This window comes from Solanum dulcamara, chromosome 6, assembly GCF_947179165.1.
Source record: "Solanum dulcamara chromosome 6, daSolDulc1.2, whole genome shotgun sequence".
Classification (NCBI taxonomy): domain Eukaryota; kingdom Viridiplantae; phylum Streptophyta; class Magnoliopsida; order Solanales; family Solanaceae; genus Solanum; species Solanum dulcamara.
Window position 1 is genome coordinate 65517949 of NC_077242.1, and position 26732 is coordinate 65544680.

Sequence of the window (26732 nt, forward strand, 5' to 3'; positions counted from 1 at the left end):
ATATTTGGACAACTGAATAAACTTCAAACTATACTCCTTTACAGTCATGCTCTCTTGCTTGAGGTTCACAAACTCCTTACTTTTGCTTCCCATAGCTCTTGGGAAAATAAGTGGCCAAGGAAAGAGCTTTCAAACTCATCCTAAACTGCAGATCCATCATCCTCGTCGTGACTCTACTTCCAATGGTCATACCATACGTTCTCCACATCCTTGAGCTAGTAGGAAACCAACTCAACATCCTCAACCTGATAGTATGCATCGCTTTAAAGATCTTCCACATCTCATCAATGAAATTTTGAGGATCCTCCTCAACCTTAGACCCTATGAAGACTAGCGGGTTCATCCTTAGAAAATCTCTAATCTTTGTAGTGGAAGATGACTCTTGAGAGCTAGAGTTAGGAGTTGGTGAACTATAGTAACCCATCTGGGCAGCTACCAGTTGAGTGAGCATGGAAATAGCTCCTTTGAATTCTACTTCCAAAGTAGGAGTGGTATGAATAATAGGTATTTGGGATACCTCAGTAGACCTTGTAGGTTGGCCCCTAGTTCTCGGTGGAGGCATCTCTGACTGTGGAACCTTAGTGCTAGCAGTGTTCCTTTGATTGGCTGTGCTTTTAGGAGGCATGGTCTATAATGTATAAATCCATGAATTAGAAAGAAATTTTTATAGAGTTAAACTGTATCGCACAAACTCAAATTATGAAAGAAGTGAAATTATTCCTAATGTCCTATAGACTTCTGATTATAAGTGTCGTGCACGACATACCTATAAATAAGAATCTACTAGACACGGCTGCATAGACACCCTAGGATTCTTGAACTCTATGCTCTGATACCAAGTTTATCACGCCCTGAGAGGGTACCATAGGCATGGTCGACACTCAGAAACCATCTCTAGCCTCCAAGAGAACCACTTGGTCTCATCACTCATTCATTCATCAGTGGAAGACTTAAGTGAAAATAAGAATACTTATGTAGACTCACCATCATCAATATCAAATAAAAGAAATAATCCTTAGAAGAAGTAGTTTCAAAGAAGAACTACTCGAACTACATCATCTAACTCTGTCTATGAAGCCTCAAACAATATCAGATGGTGCCAGTGATATGTCAATGGCTACCTCAAAAGAAACATAATCCTCAACAATAATAAAAGGATAAAGAGTTTCTCTTAATACAAGAAGGACTCACCACATAGATGGAAAGTGATGATCTTCAATGATGCGCCTCTTGAAGATCTCTAACACCTGTATATGCATCATAAAATGATGCAAGTTGAATGATGTCAGTACATGAAATGTACGAGTATGTAAAATGGCAAGAAATTAAGGACAGATATCAAGAAAGTTCTCTCAGGAAGACTCGGCTCAAAACTCAACATCAATATGTAATGCAAGTTTAAAAATAATAATAATAAGCAATGCTTACTTAGTTGAGAGCTTTTCTAACCGACAAACATCACTTAATAGCTAGTGATGATACAACAAAGCGATGTCGTTGACACATCCATCCAGTACTTTTCCAAGATAAAGGACATCACCATCTTGGATCCAATCATCAAAATCCTCTTTTTAGGACTTAAGAGGTGTAGCCTCTATCCTACGCTAGCTATGTAGTTCTAGAGTTTGAGTCAATTAAACTCTTATCCAACTCGGTTCTAGATACTAATACCAAAAGATGTGCTCATATTAACATCATCATTTAGTCTTATTGGAAAAACATCAAACTCATGTTGTTACCTCTTATCAATCATTACACTTCAACACATTATTTACATCTCATCAAAACATCTTGCTCAAAACATAATTTACTCAAATTTATTTATTTGCTCTTTCAAAACTCATTAAAACACATATATAGTACTAGTTCAAATCACTCTTTTTGTCAATAAATATTAAAAGCCAACATCTTTACTCAAAACTCATGTAAAAATATTAATGAACATCAAATCAATTAGGATTCATAGAAAAGTAGCCACGAATAATAATTCCAATAATATGAGAGATAAAAATAATAATAATCTCAATGCATAAATATATCTAACTCAATAGAAGAAGAATTACCTCATTTAGAATTCAAGAATTAGGGTAAAACTCAACTTTAACTAAATTATGATAAATTTAATTATTGAGCGCATGAACGAACTCAATCCAATTCTATGAATAGCCATACATACCTGAAATTTGAAGCTTTACTCCGAATTGAAGAACTCAATGACCACTCTTGAACCCCTAGCCTTTTTTTCCCACCGGAGCATTTTGTGTACTATCCAGAGTATAAGAATCACCGAATAGTATTTTTATATTACTAAAAACTAAAACTATATTTGAGAATGAGTAAAGAAGTGTATAGAGAGAAGAGTTGCTTGAGAAAGCTTGATGAATAAAATGAGGAAATAAGCTGGGTATTTATAGGTATGGAGGAGGGACCTAATAATAAATAAAAATAATTACAAAGGATGATATTGAAAATTTAATGGAGGATTGTGATCTCATGGATGATGTCAAATGGAGGATTGTTGATGTCATGGATGATGTCAAATAGATCTAGATCTTTCCATGGTTGGTGAGATAAACTTTTTTAACGGAGTACCTATTTTTGGAGATGCATTTGAACAAGATAACTTCCTAATTTGGATTTAGTGTCTCATATGAATTATATATCTAAAAGTATAATTTTATGTCATTCAAAAATAAACTGATTTGGAGAATCCTACCATGAGATATAATTTTTCTTCTACAAGTACTCTATTTTGTCACAGCATCATAAGATATGGTCCATGAAAGTTGTAGGTAATGCTATTGGGGTTATTTCAAAATTTGAATCACCTAATTTAGATTACTTTATGAAAGGTTATGCCCAAAATACAGAAGCAGTATTATTTTTGTCGAAAATTGAAACACCACATAAAACGTTTTAGGGGGTGTTACAATAACTTTTTGGTCTCAATGAAACCAATTGGGATAGGCTACATAATGAGGCTGCCAAAGAAGTTTCCAAGGCTCAAAGGTGTTGACTAAGGAATAAGAATTCATGTTCGGAATACAACAGGGGAATGAAAACAAGGCTATAAAAGAAATGCCTACGTCATTTTCTAAACTCCACAATCTTCATTTCGATTCACATACACTCCAGGCAAGTTCTAGCTATCAATATGTACGCACAGAACACAACAAAATCCTCTCACACATGGCATATGTACAAATGAAGAATTGCAACTAAAGATTACCAACTATACAAGCATATGAATTTAATATTAAGCCGGCATTACTTGAGTCGAATACAAGATCTTCAATTGTCTTAAAAAAGTCATTTTATTTCATGCATTACATCATCCAAATGTGTAGCCTAGTCAGACACCATATTTACAAACAGACACCATAATTATGAATACTCTTAAGATGGTCATCATCCATCCATCATAGAGAAATTTCACTCAACTAAGACTAACTTAGACCTATGACACTTATTTTTTTTATACGGTACAAAAAGGACTATCCTTGGCTAAAGAACCGAAAAAAGTTACCAAGGAACCCATAATAAACATGCACTAACAAAATCTATACACAATAAAATTAGAATTCAAACTCCCACCCCATACTTAAATAAAGCAATGTCCTCAATGCACAATTAATGCATAGCCCAAGAGTGAAAGAAGGAACTCCCTAAACAGCTCAGTTGTCTTCACCGCCATCAGTGGCGTAGTGTCATCCATAGCCATAAGAGCAGTAGTAGCATCGTCTGGCTCCTCATCCTCATCATCACCGCCCATCTCATCAACCATGGGCTCATAATCATCCAAGAGCTCCTGAAATGCTAGGCCCATCCAACATATGTACATGAAACTATCCGTAAGAGAATAGCGATTAGCTAACTCCTCTATCTCTTCGTCCGTCACCAGCTATCATCCCGTGCTTGGCGATCGGCAGTTGATAATATAGGACCATGAGCAGTATCTTGAGCCTTAGTCTTTGTCACATCCATATGATTACATACCAAGTATGGTACTCTTGGTGCGTACAAGTCATGAACTTCCTTCTCGACCCCCTCAGACCGCAACAGACAGGTACTTATACTTCCATAATAAAAATGCCACCTCTTATTGCTTTGAAATTTTATCATGTTGTTGCATAGCACCACCCAACATTCATCTACAATCCTTTCATCAAGCGATAAACCAAAACAACCATGTACCTCATCACATCAGACAAGTGCTTACTAGGTAAGAATACACTACAAATAATTTTCAACCATACCTGAGCCTCAAAATTGAGATGCGCATATTGCAATATAGATTGTTTCCCTGTGTCTTTTTCCCTATCCCACTATACAACAGAAATAACACTACGTAAGGTGTGATGAATGTCTCTATACGGGAGTTGTTCCTTCATGTCTAAATACTCAAAATAGTCACAATGGGGAGTTCCTAAGAATTCATTCAATGCTCGAGTGGTAAAATGTATAGTTTTACCTCTAACTTCCACCCTATTGCTACTAGACTGCTCAATATTCCAATTAGCATAAAATTCACAGAAGAGAGTTAAATTGCACTCACCTTGGTCCTCAAAGATGTATTAAAGACCTAAATTGTACACCATCTTGTGAATTTGAGGAAATTCCGCTTGCATCTTGCCTTTATTGACATACTCATCTCCCATGCACTTTGCCTCTTTTTGGGACTCGAACCAATTCAGCCCATATTGCTCTATCGCCTTCTTGCCGAACTGGTGCGGTGGTAGTCTTGAACTTGTTAGTTCTATAGATGAAGACCCTCTTTTTTTGGGATCTTTTGTTACCCACTTCTCTATCTATTTTCTTTCCTTTAGGTGCCATTGGAGCAGAGGAAGGAAGATTTTATATAGAGAGAATTGGAATTGGATAATGGTAGTGTTTTTAGAATGATGGATGGCTAGACAAAGAAGACAAAGTGGTGTTTTGGGGTTTTGGTAGTACTATGGGATAATGTAGATGGTGAAGAAGGGATTTTATAAAAGGAATTGAAGTAGGAAGATGAAGAGAAAAGGTTGTGGGAGAGTAGGGGTTTGGTAGTTGGAGAGTTTAGGTTGAGAAAATAGGGTAGTGGGAGGGTTTTGGGGCTTTTAAAAATGTCTTTTTCTGAATTTAAACCCAAACCCGAGACTGACGCATTGGTAGCTCGGTGCGCCAGTGTTGCACCCACTTGGAGAATTTCTGAGATAGGACTTGGCGCGGCGCACCAAGATCGCACCCATCCAAGCCCTCTGTTGTTTGTACCCTGGCGCGGTGCCCCTTCAAAGCACCAGCCTGCTAGGTTTCAGACTTTTACTTTCTTTTGTTCCAAATTTGCTCCTGTCAATCTGCGCATTAACCACACACCATTAAAAAAACACAGTGGGTTACCTCCCACCTAACGCCTTAGTTTTATTCGTGGTATGATATTAGAACTTGTTCTACTCCTACTATTACCAAGAAAGACAATCTAAAATCAAATGCAAGCCTAAAATACAAAAGACAAAGCAAATTTACAAGCTTTAGATCCTAATACAATGCACGAGTTATCTCCCATGTAGCGCCTTAGTTACCATTGCGGCACGACCCCACTACTTCTTTACTCATCTTCCAGTTCTATAGCTTCCTCATCACGGTCAACATCCTCACTAAAGTAGTGTTTGAATCTCTATCTATTTACCAAAAATATGGACGTTTTCATTGCATTTCACAATTCCACAGCTCCATGTGGTGTTATACGCATACTTCAAAAGGTCCACTCTACTTGGACTGCAACTTTCCTGAAAAGAGATTGAGTCTAGAGTTAAAGAGGAGTATATTTTGCCCTGGTTCAAAATTTCGAGTGACAATATGCTTGTCATGCCACCAGTTTGTTTTATCTTTATACAACTTAGCATTTTCATAGGCATGTAGTATAAACTCTTCTAACTCATGCTATTGATCCAACCGCTTCTATCCTGCTAACTCTAGGTCGAGATTAAGCTTCTTGATTGCCCAATAGGCTTGATGTTCTAACTCCACTAGTAGGTGACATGCTTTACCGAATACCATATGATATGGGGACGTCCCAATGGGGGTTTTATAAGCAGTTTTGTATGCCCATAGTGCCTCATCTAGCTTTGCTGCCCAATTCTTCCTTTGTACATTGACAGTCTTTTGTAGTATCTGCTTTAACTCCCTATTGGAGACCTCAACCAATCCACTGGTGTGCGGATGATAAGTTGTAGCTACCTTGTGTCTCACCCCATATTTAGCCAAGAGATTCTTTATTGTTTGGTTGATGAAGTATGATCCCCCATCATTGATAATCGCCCTGGAAGTGCCAAATCGAGTGAAGATGTGCTTCTTTAGGAACTTTCTTACCACTTTTGAGTCATTCATGGGAAAGGCCACAACTTCAACCTATTTGGACACATAATCCACTGCCACTAATATATATTGATTCCTTTATGGAAATGGACCCATGAAGTCCATTTCCCATACATCAAAGATTTCAACCTCCATAATGTTGTTCAATGGCATTTCATGTCTCTTTGATATTATGCCCACTCGTTAACACCGATCACAGTTCTTTACATATCCTGCAGTATCATTAAACAGAGTAGGCCAAAAGAAACCTGATTGAACGCTGATGTCACGACCCAACCCTGTAGACCATAATTGGGATCCAACTTGAACCCCCGTATGCACATAAGTCAGGTGTAGTCAAACTGGACTACAAACAATATGATAACGTATATGAGAACCTCACTGGGTCATAGCATTTTATATATTTATAGCCTCTTTCATTCGTATCATAATATAAAAAAGCATGCAAGCCGACAAGGCTGCCATAACACATACCTGTATAATACATAATGTATACCCAGCTGAACAAAACTTATAAATACAACCCACATATACATGTCTACAGACCTCTATTAAGTAGTGATGATGAAATATAGGAGGACAAGGCCCCCGCCGTACCTTTGAATAAATGAAAGTAATACGTACACCAAGGATTAGTACCAAAAAACTAGGCTACGATACAATGGAGCTTCTTCCAAATTGGCTGAGCAGAATCCTAAGCTGGAGGACTTTCAGAACTTGTATCTATACCTGCGGGCATGAAATGCAGCCCTCCAAAGAAAGAGGGTCAGTACAACATATGTACTGAGTATATAAATTATAAAATATCATAAAAAGGGCACAACTAACATAGGGATGCAGGGGACAAGCATAACATTCACAAAACTATAATACTTACATCTTATAAATTGAAGTCGTGTATACCCCCATCAACCCTGTACCCGGCCCGCTAGGGGACTCGGTGCTACAAATACATTATCTAACATGATAGGCATATATATGCCATTAGCGCTGTGGAACATACAGCCCGATCTATGTATATAGCAAGTACATGCCGAGGAACGACTACCCGATCTACATATCGTGTAATAATGCTGAGGAACGACGGCCCGATCCGTATATCATATGATAATGCCGAGGAACGACAGCCTGACCCATATCTCATGTAATAATGCCGAGGTACGATGGCCAGATCCGTATATCGTATAGTGATGCCAAGGAACGTACGGCCCGATCCTTATATAGCAAAATATGCATATACGTACAAATAAAACTTAGTAGCATATTAAACATCTCTCAACATATTATCATAAAGTATGTCCAATAGCCTCTAGGTATAAGAGCTTACACATCCAATCATTATTCAGTATGTAGAAGGCTCGAGAGTCGTAGTTCAACTACTTCAAGGCCCTTATCATTCAAAAATGAGTACAAGTCATGAGTTACATCCAGAATCTATAAACAGAACTATCTCTAACTCATATCAAATATCATTTCACTTATATTAAGCTATTTCAAGAGAAGGAAGGGATAGGCTTCACGTTTAATACTTTTCATCACGTAAAAGGCTTACAAGACAATAACTCAACTATCGCAGGAGTTCTAATATCAAGAAGTGAATAAGATTTATGAACCATACTCGGGGTTCTATGAATAGAATTATCCCCACATTACATGTACCATCCACTTATGGCTAAGACATGCCAAGAGGAAAGAAGAGTTAAGACTTACTTATCCTTTGTTTTTCATCGTCTAGGAGACAGTGAGAGACACTAACTCAATTAGCATAGGAGCTCTCACTTCAAGAAGTAGGTAGGAGTCGTGAATCATATTAAGAGCTTCATGAGTAGATTTTTCCCCATATTTCATATGCACATCATACTTAAGACTAAGACACACCAAGAGAAAGGAAGGATAGCTTTACATACTCATCACTTCCTAACGTGTGGAAGGCTTGAAAAGCCCTAGTTCAATTATTGTAAGAGTGCTTTCATCAAGAAGTAAATAAGTACTATGATTTACGCTTGGCATTTATGAGTAGATTTACCCTCAAGCCCATATCATTCATTACTTAACTTGAAGACATGCCAAAAGAAAAGAAAGATAGCTTTACCTACTTTTTATTGAGTAATCGTAACCACTCTTGCTTTGTCGCCTTCTGAACCTATTTAATACAAAGGTAATACTAACATTAATAACCTTCAACTTTTACGCTTCTCAAACCATAACTAAGCATCCATAGGAATCATTTCCCTAGGTGCCTTCCTCAAGTAGTTTATTAATAGGTTAAGAAGTTAATGGAAATCGGGCTGAACTTCCCCTATAACTTGCCCTATCTGAATTTCCAATTATATCCTCAACCACTGCAGCCAACCAACAAAAACAATCAGCAGATCATATTCAAGTAAACCACTTCAATATTACACAATACAAACTTCAAACGACTTGCTTAAAACTACGAAACCAAAATAAGGTTTTCAATCGTTAATTCATAAAATCTTTAACCACGCGGAACAAAGGTTAGGTGGATTAAACCAGAAGTATCCATACCTATTTTGACCCACGTTCCAGCCCTTCAACACTCCATAAAACCATTTCCAAAGACAATGCCACAATCACAACAACACTATACAACCTTAATAATTTTAACTCAGCTAGAACGACTTCAATTTCGTTCGCTTATAACATCCAGCATACTTATACATTTTTCCTACTTCAAACTTCATTTAACATATATAATAAACTCCATAACAATATTATTAACTCCACTTTGAAAGGGAAGACCTTACCTTGTTCGAAACTTTCAAAAATTTGCCTCGAAAGTTCTCTTAACATGCTGAAACTCAATGGACTATTTGTGTCACGTTTTTGCTGCCTCAAATAGAAATTCTTCAGTATTAAACACCATCATATCACCGTAGGATACCTTAAATAATTAATTCATAGAACAAAATCGGTCCTTACCTTTTCTTGGGACCAAACCCGTAGCTCCCTTTGCTTGTTCTCTCAAGCTTTCTCTCAATTCTATCTTATTTTTCTAAGTGTAAATGTAAGGTTATGATGACTTAGTCATCAAAAGACACCTATATATACCTCCTTAGAGGATGACATATGTTATCCCCTAAGGGTGACATGTGTCCAATCCTCATTGGACCAACAAATTCATGCCACCACTCCAAGGCTGCCACATGGTAATGTGGGACCCACCTCAAGTAGGTGCATCACCTACTTTCTTCCAAGTAGGTGCTATACCTCCTTTCACCTCTTCCGTGAGATTGTAATCTCGTCTCACTTTAAGAACTTATATAATCCTTGCTACGTAAGCTCAATATGTACTCCAATAGCTTACATATGAAAGACGTCCAAGTTGGTAGCTTACACAAGTAAGTCAAATCCCACGACTTGTTATTTTGGCCCCTAACTCATTTCAAATCCTTATAGCCCTATTTCCAACCTTCACTCTTATGGAGAATCACAAGGTAACCTTTAAGAAGATCAAGAAGACGTTCTGAAGTACAAAGGTACGGGGTATGACAGCTGACCTTCATGATGGCTGCCATATGTTGATGAATGGCAACTATCCAACACTTAGTGCACCTCAGTTTCTGGCACACACCTCCTAACCATTTGGTCAACACCTTGCTTGAATAAATAAGGCTTGTCCTATATGTAGAACCTGGAATCATATATTAACTTTTTCTTCTACTATGAGGTAGCATCAGGAGGAAACACTCCACTAACTAAGTAATTGAACATATCTGTGTACCACGGTAATTTGGTCACCTCTAGGGCTAATAGTTGTTAATCTGGAAATTCTTCTTTAATCTGTAGCTATTTTCCAATATGTGTCGAACTCTCTAACCTGGAAAGGTGATCGGCAACTTGATTCTTACAGCCTTTACGATCTTTGACCTCGATATCAAACTCTTATAGCAATAGGATCCATCTTATGAGCCTTGGCTTTGCATCTTTCTTATTGAATAGGTACCTAAGACCTGCATGGTCAGTGTAAACAATTACTTTAGTACCTACCAAATAGGATCTGAACTTGTCGAATGCGTAAACCAGTGGTAGCATCTCTTTTTTTATGATAGTGTAGTTGGTCTGAGCTGAATCAAGAGTCTTGCTTGCATAATAAATAGAGTGAAAAATCTTCTCTTTTCTCTACCCAAGACTACCCCTACTTCTACATCACTTGCATCACACATAAGCTCAAAAGGTAGCTCCCAATTGGGAGAAATTAACATTGGAGCTTCCGTGAAGTTCTTCTTCAACAGCTCAAAGGCCCCATACACATTTTTCATCGAATGTGAAATTTGCTTCCTTCTCCAACAAGCTGCACATGGGCCTGGCTATTTTTGAGAAATCCTGAATGAGCCTTCTATAAAACCTAGCATGACCCAGGAAGCTACGAACTTCTTTGACTGAAATAGGAGGAGGTAGCTTCTCTATCACCTCAATCTTGGATTTGTCTACTTCCAACCCTTTCTTTGACACTTTATGATCCAAGACAATACCTTCCTTTACAAGAAAATAACACTTTTCCCACTTTAGTACAAGATTTCTCTTCGCACCTTGCTAACACTCAGTCCAGATTTTACAAGCATGAATCAAAGGACTCCCCAAAAACTGGGAAGTCATCCATGAAGATCTCTATAAAATCCTACACCATGTCCTAGAAGATCTCCATCATACACCTTTGGAAAGTTGCAGGTGCAATACACAATTTGAATGGCATATGCTTGAAAGCATAAGTTTCATAGGGACAAGTGAATATTGCTTTTCTTGATCTTCAGGAGCAATCGAGATTTGATTATACCCTGAATAACCATCCAAGAAGCAATAGTACTCCTACTCAGCTAACCTATCTAGCATTTGATCAATGAAAGGAATTGGGTAATGATCCTTCCTTGTCGCCTAATTCAATTTGCGGTATGCACATCCTCCAACTAGTGATTATTCTTGTAGGAATTAGCTCATTCTTCTTATTTGTAATCATTGCCATCCCCTCTTTTTTAGGTACACACTGGACTAGACTTACCCATTTACTATCTGAGATGGGGTAGATGATACCTGAATCAAACCACTTAATGACGTCCTTTCTCACCACATTTTCATTACCGTATTTAGTTTATACTGAGGTTGTGCAACTGGTTTGTGCCCTTCCTCCATGAATATCCCGTGCATGCACAAGGCTAGACTAATCCCATGCAGGTCAGCCATTTGCCATACCATGGCTTTCTTCTATCGTTTAAGCACTTCCAAAGCTGTTGTAACTTGCATTTTAGAAAAAGCAGATAAGAGAATTACCGATAAAGTGTTATTTGGACCAAGGAATACATACCTGAGATGAGATGGAAGTGGTTTCAATTCCAGTTTTGGAGCTTCCTCAATTGAGGGTTTGGGTGATGGGCCCAACACTCTATTCAATGGTTTCACCTATTTTTTCCATATGCTCACATTGTGAACATCCAACACACTAACAATTTATTGCGCCAGCATATCACCTTTTATGTCTTGAACTATTAACACTTTCTCCATAGGATCTTTAGATTCCACACATTTCTCTGCCACTGCTTCATCAATAACCATTATTGCAGATATCTTTTCATATATCGTAGGTAATTTCAATGTGTTATACACATCAAATACTTTCACCTTATCATAAGTTCTCATCGTGAGTCACCCTACTGCTATATCTATAAATTCCCCTCCTGTTGCAAGGAATGGTTGTCCCAATAGGAAAAGGACCTCTGGATGTAGCTCAAAGTCTAAGATGAAAAAGTCTATCGGGAAAATAAGTGATCCCACCTGTAATACATCCTCGATGATCCCATTCGGTCTGCTTACTAAGCGATTTGCTAGTTATAACAGAATGGTGGTAGGCTTCGGATTTTCAAAACCCAATTTCTTGAACATAAAGGTAGGTATCAAATTGATGCTCGCCCCAAATCACATAATCCTCTTGCATTCACACAATTGCCAATAGTAACCTGTACCGTGAAACTCCTCATATCTTTTTATTTTGTTGGGAGCTTAACTTTATTCAGAATTCTTGAACTGCACTCCTTAGTGAGTGCTATTATTTCATACTCAGCTATCTTGTTCTTTTTTGATATAATGTCCTTGACATACTTGGCGTACTTAGGGATACCCTGCAAAACATCAATCAAAGATAAATTAATTTATACCTATTTCAGCATATTGATGAACTTCTCAAAACATTCCTCCTCTTTCTTTTTCTTAAACTTTTGTGGGAACGGAGAAGGAGGTTTCATTTTTGATTCTTCATCCACCTTTTGCCTGCTGGATTTACCTTTTTCCCCAACTTTTCCTTTACCTTTCAACTCATTCGATTTCATTTGGGGAGTCAATTCAGTTAGTTTTCGACCACTATGAATACTTAATGTGTTTACCTATTTAGGGTTTAGATTAGTGTTACTTGGCAAACCTCTTTGCTAGCGAGAGTTTTATGCACTTGCCAACTGGCCAAGCTATTTTTTGAGATTCTGATTTAGCTAACTGATTTTGACGCACATCTACAGTTACCTTAGCCTGGTCAGTCATGATTTATTTCAACATATCCTCTGCACTCATGATTTCTAATTTCCCTAAGCTCTGGTTACCCTGACCTTAATTATTGTGATGTTGCCCACCTCCTTGTGGTCTGAATTGGGTCTGCCTTTGATGTTGATTTCCACCCCATGAGAAGTTTGAGTGGTTTCTCCAATTAATATTGTAAGTATTTCCATAGTTCTGGTTAACTCCTCCCCTTGGTGCATTACCCACAAAGTTCACAAACTCTAAATTATATCCATGATAATCTACTGAATGTTCACTACTTTCGCAAACCTCACACCATATTAGTTGTTGTTGAACCATATTCATTGCCTCCTGCTGCTTTCCCAGTGCCAAATTACTAAAATGTGTGGACATCATATTCTGCATTGATGCAATCTGTGCAGTCAAGGCTATCATGGCATCTACTTCTAATATTTCTGCTTGTTTCTGTACTATGGGCCTGGAATTCCCTCCATTCCACTCAGGATTTCCCTGAGATATGCTGTTTAGCAGTATATATAGCTCATCATAAGTTTTCTCCAGCGCTTTTCCACCTGTAAATGAATCAAGGAGAATTTTGGTGTGAGGTTCCAACCCCTGCAATAAAGGTATGGACCAACACCTCATTCGCTTGATGATGGTGGGGGAAACTGATGAGCAGAGATTTAAGCCATTCCCAAGCTTGATATAAATTCTCTCCAGCTTTTCGTTTAAAGATTAGGATTTCACTTCTCAACTTTGTTGTTTTTCCCGAAGGAAAGAACCTGATTAGAAACTTACGAGCTAAGTCATTCCAAGTAGTGATGGAATTGGGCAATTTTGACTTCAACCACCTTTTTGCCTCCCCTAATAGTGAAAAGGAAAACAACATTAACCTCACATAATCAGGAGATACACAGTTGGCGTGTAAGTATCGTTGATTTCCTGAAAGTTTTGGATATGTACTTAGGGATCTTCGTGACGCAACCCAGTAAACTACCCTTTCGTGTGCAAAAACTGCACCATATTCTATTTTAGCTCAAATCAACCTTTAGCCGGCAGTTTTTTAAAATTGGAGGTGATATTGCTATGTTTTAGCTCAAATCAACCTTTAGCCAGCGGTTTTTTAAAATTAGAGGTGATATTGCTATGAGTGGAACTGCCCCATCTTGCACTGTCTTTGCTACCATCTCCACAGGTATCTTTCATGGTGGTATCTCCTCGGTCAAACTGTCCTCTAGCAAACCGTGATTATTCTCCAAATTGAGTTTCTGTATTGGGTATTAAGAGGCAGCTCTTCGCCTTTGTCAATGGAAGAATCGTTCAGGATCAGATAATGGTTCTAGAAGCTCCTTGTCTCTACCCAGCATAATGCCTAAGTCACCTACAAAATGTACAACTAAGATCAAGTTGTCAACATTAGCACAATCAATATAGAAACTTCGAAGAAAAACAAATTGCCTAATTTAAAGTCCCCAGCAACGGTGCCAAAAACATATTGCGTCCAGACGTACACGCAAATGTACGTGATCTAACAAGTAATATAGTAGCACTTTCGAGCCGGATATCGAACCTACATAAACTTTATGAAGACCACTTATTTCTGTTTAAAGGACTATACCGATTATGTATGTTGTGAGGAACTGAGATAATGCTATCACTAAATCCTTTGATGTAAGAAAAATTACTACTACTATAAGAGTTACGCAAAAAATCAGGTTATGAAAAATCTAGGGCTGTATCATAGAATGCAGTCGAACTTAATATTTTCCACTTTTATTCTCAGATGAAGTGTTTAACTACTGATTTATAGGATTACTAATACAATCCTAGTCTTTCGACCTCTAATTTTCTATCTTTATCGATGGCCTAACAACATCATTGAGCAGAGATAAGCATTAATCAATAAAAATGCATTAAGCTATAGTACAATTTATTAACCAAACGTGGTGTACATGTATGTGTCACTAGCATCCTGCATACGAATCACACTAAGTTACCCTAGCATGAATACTTTACCTACATTCTTTGTTCTATCTCCTCATCTTATTTCGAATTCAAGGTAGGCAACACATGTACTCTAATGCTGGCCAAACATTACAATAGTTAAAATAAAAATGCAAGAGTAATTATAGTTAACAATTCATCATCGACAAAATAATAGATCGTATTATGTCATAACTTCACAGCTACAGCCTCAGAATAAGAGCGCTTAGCCATTCATGTTCAATAGAAATACACAATGCATTAGTTCATACACTTTAATCTTCAAAAGAAAAGAGAAGAAAAGAGAAACATAAAGTGTGTGTACCCTCATCTCAGTGTTCTTTCAAAAGCTGCATGAACCCCCTCTCCTAAGTCCTAGGGTTCTATTTATAGGGTTTTTAAAATAACTCTCTAATCCTAAGTTGACCCGAACTTAATTAAGAAAAATCAGAACTTTGGGGCTATGTTATCGTGATGCACTAGTAACACGCCTTCAGTAGTTTCTCTCCTGGCGTGGCGCACCAGCAGTGCGTCAGAAATGCCTCATAGTAGTGTATGCTCTGGCGCAGTATGCCAACAGTGCGTCTCAGGTGGGCCTCTATAGTTTAAGCCCTAGCGCGGTGTGCCAGCAGTGTGCCAGGGCTGCTTCTTCTATTTTTTGCTTGCTTCTTCTTTCCATCGAGTTCTTCCTAGCACTGAATTGTCTCCAAGAATCCTGCAATCACTAGACACACACCTTAGTGCAACCTTGTCCTTCATTCAATCTAAAACATGCAATTATGTTTCTAAAAAATTCTTAAAACAACTACTAAACATGGGCAAATAAGACAAATGAGCACATAAATATGCCCAAGATTACTTGTCTCAAAAAAATGGCTCACAGAAAGATCTAGAAAGTTCAAAATCTAGAATGCCATGCTCCGAGCCTATACTCTAGGTGTGGAGAACTTAGAATTATTGTTGGTACCAAGTAAATCCTTGGCTTTGCTTACTACTATATTGAAGGTAATAACACATAAGCGAAGCTTTTTAAAAGACAAGCATGCAATAAATTCAAAAAACAATCTCAATAACTTTATTTGAATATCTGAAAATCTAAATAATATATATATATGTAAAAGAATGCTGAAAGTTATAACTCAATTGACTCGTCTATGAAGCCTCTAACATACTAAAGATAGGTCATCAAGATAAGACTTAGGCTACATGAATATTCTTCTTACAACATATGCTAACTACTAATAATCTAGATAAATTGGAGCTCTTCGAAAGTAAGGAGGTGTCACCAGCAAAAAAGGAATGATGCGTCTGTGTTGCTGTCATGAGTACCTGAATCTACATCATAAAATAATGCAGCACTGAATAGCATTTGTACATAGTATATATGATATGTAAAATAGCCTAATGTAATAATTGACTAAAATTGAAAATATTGAGCTGAATGGATAACTCTGAAGATAGACTAAAATAAAGTCAACTAAATAGTAATGCATTCATGTGTACTTTAACAACAAAATTTTATGAATGAAAATATGCATCAATAGCAAATTATACTAAAAATAATATAACTTTACTTTTCTTGGAGAGTTTCTCTAATTGACAACCATCACGTGATCCTCATGATTATACAACATCTTGTCCACATTGTCAGAGTCATCCTATACATACTTTGTTAGGATAAAGGATGAACTTAACTAGTGGATCTAATCTCTGAGTTATTAGTAGGGGATTTATAAGGTGTCACTCGAATAAATGGTAAAATACTATCATATACTGGCGGTGTAGTTTTGAGGTTTGAATTATCTGAACTCTTACCTAACTCAATGTTCGATACTACTCCTAAACATGCACCGGTGCTCAATAACTTTAAAGTTATTCCACTTTAGGGAAAAATTGATAATATCTTTCTTTGATTCCTTGCTCAAAATAGTTCTTTAGAACTGAACTGAACTTGCTTTTAAACTGACTATGCTTTTCTGAAAAATTTGACTATGCTTTCTCAAAGATGAGATGTGCTTTCTTTAAAGTTGAACATGCTTTCTTGAAAACTGACCATGCTTTCTTTATGAAAATATGTACTTGAGAAAAAATATAGGGAAAAGGATCAAAAATATCTCTCAACTTTCATTTATTAATTGATTTTACCACTCGTCATATGCGGTTATTCATGCCCTCACCGTTATGAAAATTGTCATTTGTACCCCTACTTGGACGGAAACCCCCAAATTAACCCAAATTACTAAAAAATGACCTATCCCCATCTGAAACCCATGCCCGACCCCTCTATATATTCTAACCCAAAAAGATTTAACCCATTTCCCTTACTCATTTTAAAGACACATTCCATGAAATTTTCCCACTTCTTCCTATTTCTCCACCCGATTTTCTTCCTCCAACACTAATCAGTCATGTTTGATACAAGAAAACAAACACCCAATATCCATAACCATATTGTTGATCCTGTCACATCTTAAATGATAGTTGAGAACCTCAGAATTTTGATTTCCAAGTATAACAAAAACTTGGAAATTTTCAACTTAGAGCTCAAGAAATGGAAGATCATGAAGTTGATGATGAATTTGGTGCTTCTTCACCACCCTTGGAGAAATAGTCCACCAAGAAGTCCAGTCCATTCAATTAGTTGTCGGTCACTTTCCCAAGTTCTAGAGCTCAAGCTATAGCTAGAGGCTAATGGAAACTCATGGAAATGGTCAAGAACATGCCTTAATCTTGTTTTGAGCTTTCTTTAAAGGATCTTGTTGAGCAGCCAAAATCCTTTATATCTTAAGAAGAATGCTTAATCGATAATAATACGGATAAAATCAAGTTGTGCAAAACAGAGTCAATATTAAGAAAAATAAACAAATTAGGAAACCAAATATGATGATGAGAAGCAAAAGTATTGAGAATCAAGATGGTTTCTTTAGATCAAAGAAGAAGAAGAAGAATAAATCGGCAAAGAGGTTTTTTTTTGGATATGGGTATTGGAAATGGATTTAATTTTATTTGGGTTAGGATAGACAGATGGGTCGGGCATGGGTTTCAGATGGGGATGGGCCATTGTTTAGAAATTTGGGTTAATTTGGGTTGATTTGGGGATTTTCGTCTATGTAGGGGTATGGTTGACAAATTTCGTATCTGCAAGGGCATGCATGACCGCATTGTATAACGGACAGTAAAATCAACTAATAAATAAAAATTGAGGGGTATTTTGACCCTTTTCCCAAAAATATATTTTCTTGAAATTCTTCTAAAATAATGCACTTGAAGCAAACTATACTTTCTTGAAAGATTTCTTTAAAACTTCTAATATAGTTTACTAATGAAAATAATGCCTATGAAATAGTATGACAAGATTTTCAAAATAACTTTAGCTAGGAAAGATCCATGTGGTAGAAATATCATGGACCATATAATATAAAGTAGAATAATTTCAACAATAGGATCAAGAATCAGCAATTTGAAATATAAATGATTTGAAATCGTAGACTTTGGGGTAAAATCCCTAGCTATTTTTGATCTTACTAACTAAAATTATAGATATGTAGGGCGTGAGAAAGAACTAGGTGTCACGACCCTGACCCGCCGTGACTGGCACCCACACTAACCCTTCGATAGAAGAACCATTCTTATAGCTCAAGTTAATGATATTTACGAGATATACCTAATTTGAACATACGGAAGCAAGTTTAAACAATAATAAATACCGAGTTCCCATAAACTCAGAAAATAATCTAGTAATCAACTTAACATGCAGAAATATCCTAGGAACTCAAAGTCATCGTACTAAAACTCTAAAACTAAAAAAGTCTAGAAAAATTAATGTAATTCCCACAAGAAAGTCATTAACGAATAAAACAGTGTTTGAACATCTAAGTCCTGGACGAAGTACTAAGATAAATGAGGAAGAGTCCACGACAACATGACAGAATAGCTCACCCTTGGACTCAAATAAGATCACTACTCCTCTAGGTGAGGTCTTTTCGTAGTTGACTGAATATGTCCTGAGCTCAACAAAGACAGAGCAAGTGTAGTATCAGTACACAAAAATAACAGAGTGTTAATAGGATCACGCGCTTAGCTAGTAAATGGATCATTGACAAGTAAACTCAATATAATAAATACACATATACAAAATAGCTAACTCATATCACCTCAACAGTACTCAACAAGATCATGATTCATAACCTCAATATCATACAACATCACATAAGGATCAATTCACGGAACCTGCAACACTTAACTTTTGTCAGAACATGACACCTAGTCCAAGACTTGAGTCGATATGTGACACTCAATCCAAATATGTGTCAAAACGTGACACCCAATCCAATTATGTATTGAAACATGACACCCGATCCAATCATACAACCAATCACAATTTCACAACCATAATCAACATTATTTCATGAAGAATAGGTTCATCACAAAGCAGGCCAGTAAGTGATCATTTCACATATAATCTAGCACGCTCCCCTATTTATATACACATATGAATATCATAAAGTAATTTAACAAGTATATGAAATACATACGGGAACAAAACCATCACCTACCTCAAATTTGAGCTTCAACAACCTTAACGTGCAAGAGCTTTTCCTTTTTGGGTTTATTTCACTAGTTTTTGGTCTAAAACAAGTCACATATATACAAAGGATCAATAAAATGACCTAGTTCACATGAATTGTAAGATAATTTCCCTTCTAAGTCAAAACCCATCATCCTATGTCCACTCTAGGGCTATTTCCCACCATTAATTTTAGTTCAAACCCTTCCCCAACCATACCCATCTTAGTTTATGAGTATTAGGAATCAAATGATGAGTTTAGGGAGTAAAATACTTACCTTAACCATGGAAATCCGTGAAAAATTGATGAAAATCTTCCTAGGTCGCCTGTGTCATATTAGAAACTCTTTTTACAAAACTAGACCATTTATGGGGTTTATTCTTAACTTAAGTCGCGATTATCCCATTCTGGCGGGATATATGGAAACAGTGAGCTCAGAGTTTGTGATCCAAGCTCCTATTTCACAACACATCCCCTTCTAAGGATGTATAAAATTATACCATTCACACCAAGTCTAGTTTTGGGAGTTTTACTCACCTGAATGCGATTCCGCGAAGCTGTAAATGCTCTGTATTGCCTTGTCTATCAGCTTACCCAACCAAATCAGATATTTGATCCCCCACCATTCACAAAGTCACCCTAGACTTCACCTGAATCAGAATTCTTCCAAGTCTAACCTAGGTTAAATTTTTCCAAAGTTACTATCCAAAGTTTTCTGGCCCAAAATTCTTCCCCGTTGGCCTATCCATAATGATGGGGACATGTTGTTACACTAGGTTCCTCACTATGATAGTCTTACATACCTTAAACGCTCCACAAATTTTGACGAAGAACCCTAACTAGAGAAAGAACTATCAAGAAATCTTTTCTTGAGGTTCTTGGATTCACTTCTTGAAAATTTTATGGTTATGATGTAGGATTTCATCAATAATCTAAAAGGGAGTGTTAGAAATATTTGGAATTTCATAGAAATTCATGGGAGAGTCTTATCTTAGAGATGGAGGAGGAGAGAAAATCATACATAGGTCTTGAAGAATGACCAAAAAGTAAAGAAAATTGGATTAAAATTGACTTAAAAGGTTCCACATCGGTCCACCTGCGTCCTTACATGCTAACGCAGATGCGAACTCATTGCACGCAAATGGTTTGCATGTTAAAGGACAATGTCTCTTAATTTTTTTCTCTATTTGTGTCCCACATGTGTTTCGTTGGTGTATATTTATTGCACATAGGTGGTCCACAGCTTCATTCCAGAATGTTAGTCAAAATTAAAGTGATCATAATTTTACTCCAACATCGGATTGATATGAGGTCAATGATGTTAGAAATAAGACTCAAAAATATTTAATTTGGTAGGTAATGAGACACATAACTCTTTACATTCTAAGAGATTATCACGATCCGGCGTAGGGCCTAGTCGTAATACGGAAATCGAAACCCTAAAGGGCTCCAACCTAGCCTCTTGACATGTCATAAAGCATACATAAGGTAAAGTAAGTGCAAAAATAATGTAGAAAGAGTCTAAGATATGATCATAGAAGAAATTTAAACTCGACTACATAGACTCCATACATAGGTCCAACAATTGCCTCTACTACATAAGAAGGGCGGGGGCTAAGACATGTATCTAGCTCACCCTCAAATGAAATATAACAAAATCTTTGAAATAAAATAAACAACTCATAACTAGTTCCTGGTAGATGAGGACTCACCAAAAGCTTCGCCGATAAGGAATTTGAGTAGCCACATGTGATAGAAACATGATCCTCAACCCCTACATTATGAAATAATGTAGGCCAAATATGCGTTAATACTTTTGAATGTACTAAGTATGAGGGCATGACATGCAATATAAATTATAAGATGCAATGGTCAAGTTAAGTACAATAGCAAGAAGAGATAGGTAAAGTCATGAGAGAATCATAATGATCAAAGAATTTAAAAAGCATAGCTGAAATCATGAAAGTACATAAGAGATCATACATATATGGAATAGAACCATAACCGATAATAAGACCATGCGAGATATAACATGGAATTCCAATGTCTCCCCATACAATGGAACAAATGGGAATCTACTTTCTAAGGTAGACTCTACCTTGCTAGGCGGATCATTTACATACTCTATATGTGGATCTACTAGCTAAGACATGAAGGCAACCTACGGTGGCTTATAGTTTAAGAGACTTGAGGCTGCTACTAAGGCTTTTGCTAGGGCCCACCTCAAGTCCACTCGGTGCTAAGTCAAATCCCGCGGAATATGTAACATAGTAATCATACTTGGCATATATCATAACTTGTTCATAAACTTCATAATTCATAGAATAGCTCATTTTGTAACATAATTGAAATGTGAGAATTGACCTTTCATCATTACAAATCATACTTGCATAATTCATATAATTAGGTCCTAGTTCACCACATAGGGCCCTAAGTCACATTTCTTTATAAATTACATGAAAGTCATATCTTGAACATACTTTTAATTCATGATCATAATTCGTACTTGAATTTAGAGTAAAACTCATATACATAGTTAATTTGAATATAAATCATGATAATACCTTAAAATCCTTGAAATCATAATCATACTTCATAATATCATTCATTGAAAATAGGCTTCATGTATGGGCAATCATAATTCATCTTAAAATCATGTAATTCATGTATGAACATACTTATAATGATAATCTATAATAATCAAAAGCTAATTTAAACAACTAAATACAATTTATAAAACTAGGGGTACAAACTCAATTTGAAATTCATGAGATTTTGAGTAGAAACCTTGGGACTACATGGGTGGAAGGGACCCATAGATCAATTCCTACATACCTTGATTGAATTTGACCTTTGAATTGAAAAAGGAGACTTGTTCTTGAAGAAACCCTAGCCAAACTTGATGAAGAAGATGAACCCTTGAATGATCCTTGAGAGAGAAGTCTTAAAGTTGATTGGGAATTAATGAGGGAAAAGAATAGGTTTAGGAGTATTTAGGATATTTTTGTAATGAATCTAATCCCAAAAACGTCCACATACATTAATAAAAAAATAGTGAAATGACCAGATTACCCCTCATTAAACTGTTACTAGACTCATCATGGAGGATCCATCAAGGTCTGTGACGCTCATCACGGCCCGTGGTGGTGTCTGTGATGTTAGCCTTAGATTTGGAATTCTAAAGTTGCAGGGAAGGTTTCAGAACCTCCTCCACGGAACCCTTCACGATCCGTGGAGTGTATTATGGGACGTGAAGCATGGGCGTGGTGTAGGCCCTGCAGGGTGACCTGTAGGTGTGACCACCACGGAATGCCCCATGGTCCGTGAAGGTCTACACGGCCCGTGGTGGACAATAGTGGTCCTAGCCTTGGACTCATGTTTTGAGATCTCAAGGGAGGGGTCACCACAGAGGGCTTAAAGGCTCGTGGTGCTCACCACGGTCTGTGGTTCCCTATGGTGGACCTCACCCTGTAGGACTGAACCTCAAGGTTACCACCACGGTGGATCACCATGAGGCGTGGTACCTTTAAGCCCTCCGTGGTGACCCCTTCCTTGAGATCTCAAAACATGAGTCTAAGGCTAGGACCACTATTGGCCACCACGGTCTGTGGTGCCCTATGGTAGACCTCACCCTATAGGACTGAACCTCAAGGTTACCACCACGGTGGATCACCATGAGGCGTGGTACTTACCATGATCCGTGATGGCCTCCTGGTGCAAAAATTGCAGGTTCTCAAAAATTTTAATATTTTGATTCTCATTTTTTAACTTTCCAAATTTTGGGTCTTACAGAGATATAATTATTTGAAGTTGATTCAAATAAAAAAATTATAAGATTTGATTCAAGACTTGCCAAGAATATGATACTAATTTGATTTGGACTTTCTCTTTTTGACGTATACGGGGCTTCTTTGTCTCCTTATTTGAAACCGATTCCATGTACAAATATATGGTAACTTTCTTGTATATATTTTCAATTTGTTGTAGAGTTACAATTTTTCCGTAATGCAATCTTTCAAGGAAATCTGATGTGCACGTGAAATATATATTTTAATCTTCTTTCTTCGATAGTCTCCTTTTCTACTTAAAGAAACAGGTTCTCAGGAGTATCTTTTGTGTGTCTCTTCTATTTAGAGATATGTGAAAATCTTGTTCATGAACTTCTATCTTTCTTTTTCAGCATATGAATTAAGCCTGTCAAATGAGCCGGTTGGCCCCCTAATCGGATCCCTAAGACCGGCCCATTAAGGGACCGACACGTGGGAGATCGGAACGGGTACCGGCCAAACAAAAAACAAAATTAGGCCGATCCGGTCGATTTTTGGCCTTGGACCGATAAGACCGACCCGGTAAAGCATCGGTACCGGCCCACCGATCCACCGGCCCTGTTTGCTAATTTTATGATTCTTTGTTTGATTCCGACAATTTAATATAATTGTTACTTCTCTTGCTTTTATTTAGTAAATTAATTCTAGTATATTTTAAATATTTAATTTTTATGTTTATAAATTTTATTAGTTTAATTTGCATAATGGATAGATTAAAAAATATCGGTAAAAGTATTAAAAGTTTGTGTTCCGACGGAGGTAGTGGTAGAAAGAAATAAAGTATTTCCAGTAAAGATAGTACAAGTAGAAATTCTTTTCGTATGCCTGAAGCACCACCTAGTGAATTTGGAGAAATAGGTGTAGGTGCATGTGATATGAATGAAAATGAATATCTAGATAATGAGCATCCTGATTGGAAAGAACGAATATGGGTGCTACTGGGCCAATGCAAGGTAGAATAAATCCACAAACCAGAAAATTAACGGGGACGTATATTAAAATGAGGGACCGTGAAGAGATAGCAAAAATAATAGTTGTGGGTTGTCTACCTTTTTCATTTGCTTCTTATGATGCTTTTATTCATTATATACTATCAATTTATAATCTCATATTTAACGGTATTCTTAGAAGTACTTGTAGATCAGAATTTTTAGACTTCATGGACAATATGCATATTATTTACGTTGGTTAGTAACAAATCTTCCATGTAGAGTTTCACATACTTCTGATCTTGGTCATGTTATAAATAAAAATAATTATTTAATTGTTACTTGTCATTGGATAGATAGTGATTTTATTATGTAAAAATATATTTTAGTAATTCAATATAATGAAGATCGAAGGCATAATGCACAATTTATTTCTGATTCTATATCAATGGTTGTAAAATATTAGGTCTTGAATACAAAGTTTTATGTTTTTCTTTTGATAATACATCTAACAACACCGCTGATATTAATTCTTTGAAAACTGAGCTTTCCCCCCTTTAAATGATATTTTTCATATTAGATGTGCTTGTCATATACATAATTTAATTGTAAAAGATAGACTTTATTTTTTTGAGCCAACAATTAAAAAAATTATGCATGCAATTGGTTTTATTCAAGGAAATAATAGAAAAGCTAGACTTAAATAATTTAAGAGAAAATGCGAGAAAAATAATCTTAGACCTAGATTAATGCCCGAAGAAATTGAGACTAGGTGGAATTCGACTTATGATTTTTTTAAAGACTTGTAATATTTATAAAACCCCTATAACTACAACTTTTAATCAATATACATATAAATTTTTTGAAGTCATGTTGAAAGAATCTGATTGGACTAAAATTAATGATGTTATTGTGTTTTTAAAAAAAAATTATTTTGCTAGTCTTGAATTTTTCTGTGTTTATTATCCTACTGTTTCTAATATTTTTGTTTATTTAGCCGAAATTTCTGTATTGCTTATGGAATATAAAAACAAAGTTGATTACAAATAAGTTGTTGCTGCAATGATAGAAAAATTTTTAAAATATATTTTCATATTCCTCCTATTTATATAATTGGTGCTATGTTAAATCCGTATATGAAATTTAATACTATGTCTGAATGTGTTCGACTTATATATACTTCCATAGAAATTGGAAAAGATGAAGATCCTAGTATGTTTAAGGCGATGAGTGATACAAATGATTATATTCAAATATTATATAATCATTATATCGATTTACTTGATAATGCTACCCCTAGTCATATTGTTCCTCTATCTCGTCCTTCTGATGAGCCATCATCTTCTAAAAGGCAGACACATGATATACCTACCCATGATTTTTCTAATTTATCTATTTGGAATAGAATACCGCCTACATCACAATGGAGCATAAATCGGGATGAGCTTAATTATTATTTGAGACAAACTCCAGAGACCTATGATAAAAATAGCGTCACTACACTGAAACGGTGGAAGAACAATCAAAAATAATATCCAGTATTATCAACCATGGGTAGGAATGTGCTAAATGTTCCAATGTCAATTGTTGAATCGGAGAGCGTATTTAGTCAAGGAAGGCAGCAGATCGAAGACAATCGACACTCTTTGGGGAGCAATGCCATGAATGTTTTAGTTTGCTTCAGAGATTGAATTAGATCAGAGCGTATGAATAAAGGAAAAACAGAAGATACGGAAGAAAATGAAAAACGTGAAGAAATAATGTCAATTGGAGATCGTTCGGCACAAGCTAATCCAAATTACAGATTTGTTGATTTTGAAAATTATGAGTCAATTCCTATTAATCTTAATATAGATGAATTGGAGAAAATGATTCGAAATATTTAGAAGTTACAATTTATTATATAGAACTAATTGTAAGTTTGTAACTTGTATGTTTTGAATTTTATCAATATATTAATAAAGTCAAATTTTTTTCCCTACAAATTTTGTGTGATTTAATTAAATAATTATTTTTACTTTAAATAATCATCTAAGGGAAATTAAATTTGTAGTCACTATAAGATTTCAATACTTGAAAAAATATTATTATAATAATTAGTATATTATGAATATATTTGTTATACATTGTAAGTATATATAATATATAAATGTAAGTAATAGATAGTATATTGTGAGTATATTAGATATACATTCTAAGTATATATAATATAAGTATATCACTATAATAGATAGTATAATGTTAATATACTTGATATGCATATTACGTATATATAGTATAATGTAAGTAAATAATTATAATAGATAGTATATTGTGAGTACATTATTATAATAAATAGTATATTGTGAGTATATTAGATATACATTGTAGGTATATGTTATACTATATAACATAAGTATATTATTATAATAGATAGTATATTGTTAGTATATTAGATATACATTGTAAGTATATATAATGTAAGTATATCACTATAATAGATAGTATAATGTTAGTATACTTGATATAAATACTACGTATATATAGTATAATGTAAGTATATAATT

General features: G+C 35.9%; 1 non-coding gene and 1 pseudogene across 1 annotated transcript; both read left to right on the forward strand.

Moving 5' to 3' along the window:
• Window positions 1–13529: 13529 nt before the first annotated feature.
• Window positions 13530–13636, forward strand: LOC129893649 (small nucleolar RNA R71). Its single transcript, XR_008767538.1, has one exon. It is a non-coding gene; the product is annotated as a small nucleolar RNA R71 (small nucleolar RNA).
• Window positions 13637–17270: 3634 nt separating this feature from the next.
• On the forward strand, window positions 17271–17862 carry LOC129892903 (uncharacterized; annotated as a pseudogene).
• Window positions 17863–26732: the final 8870 nt, after the last annotated feature.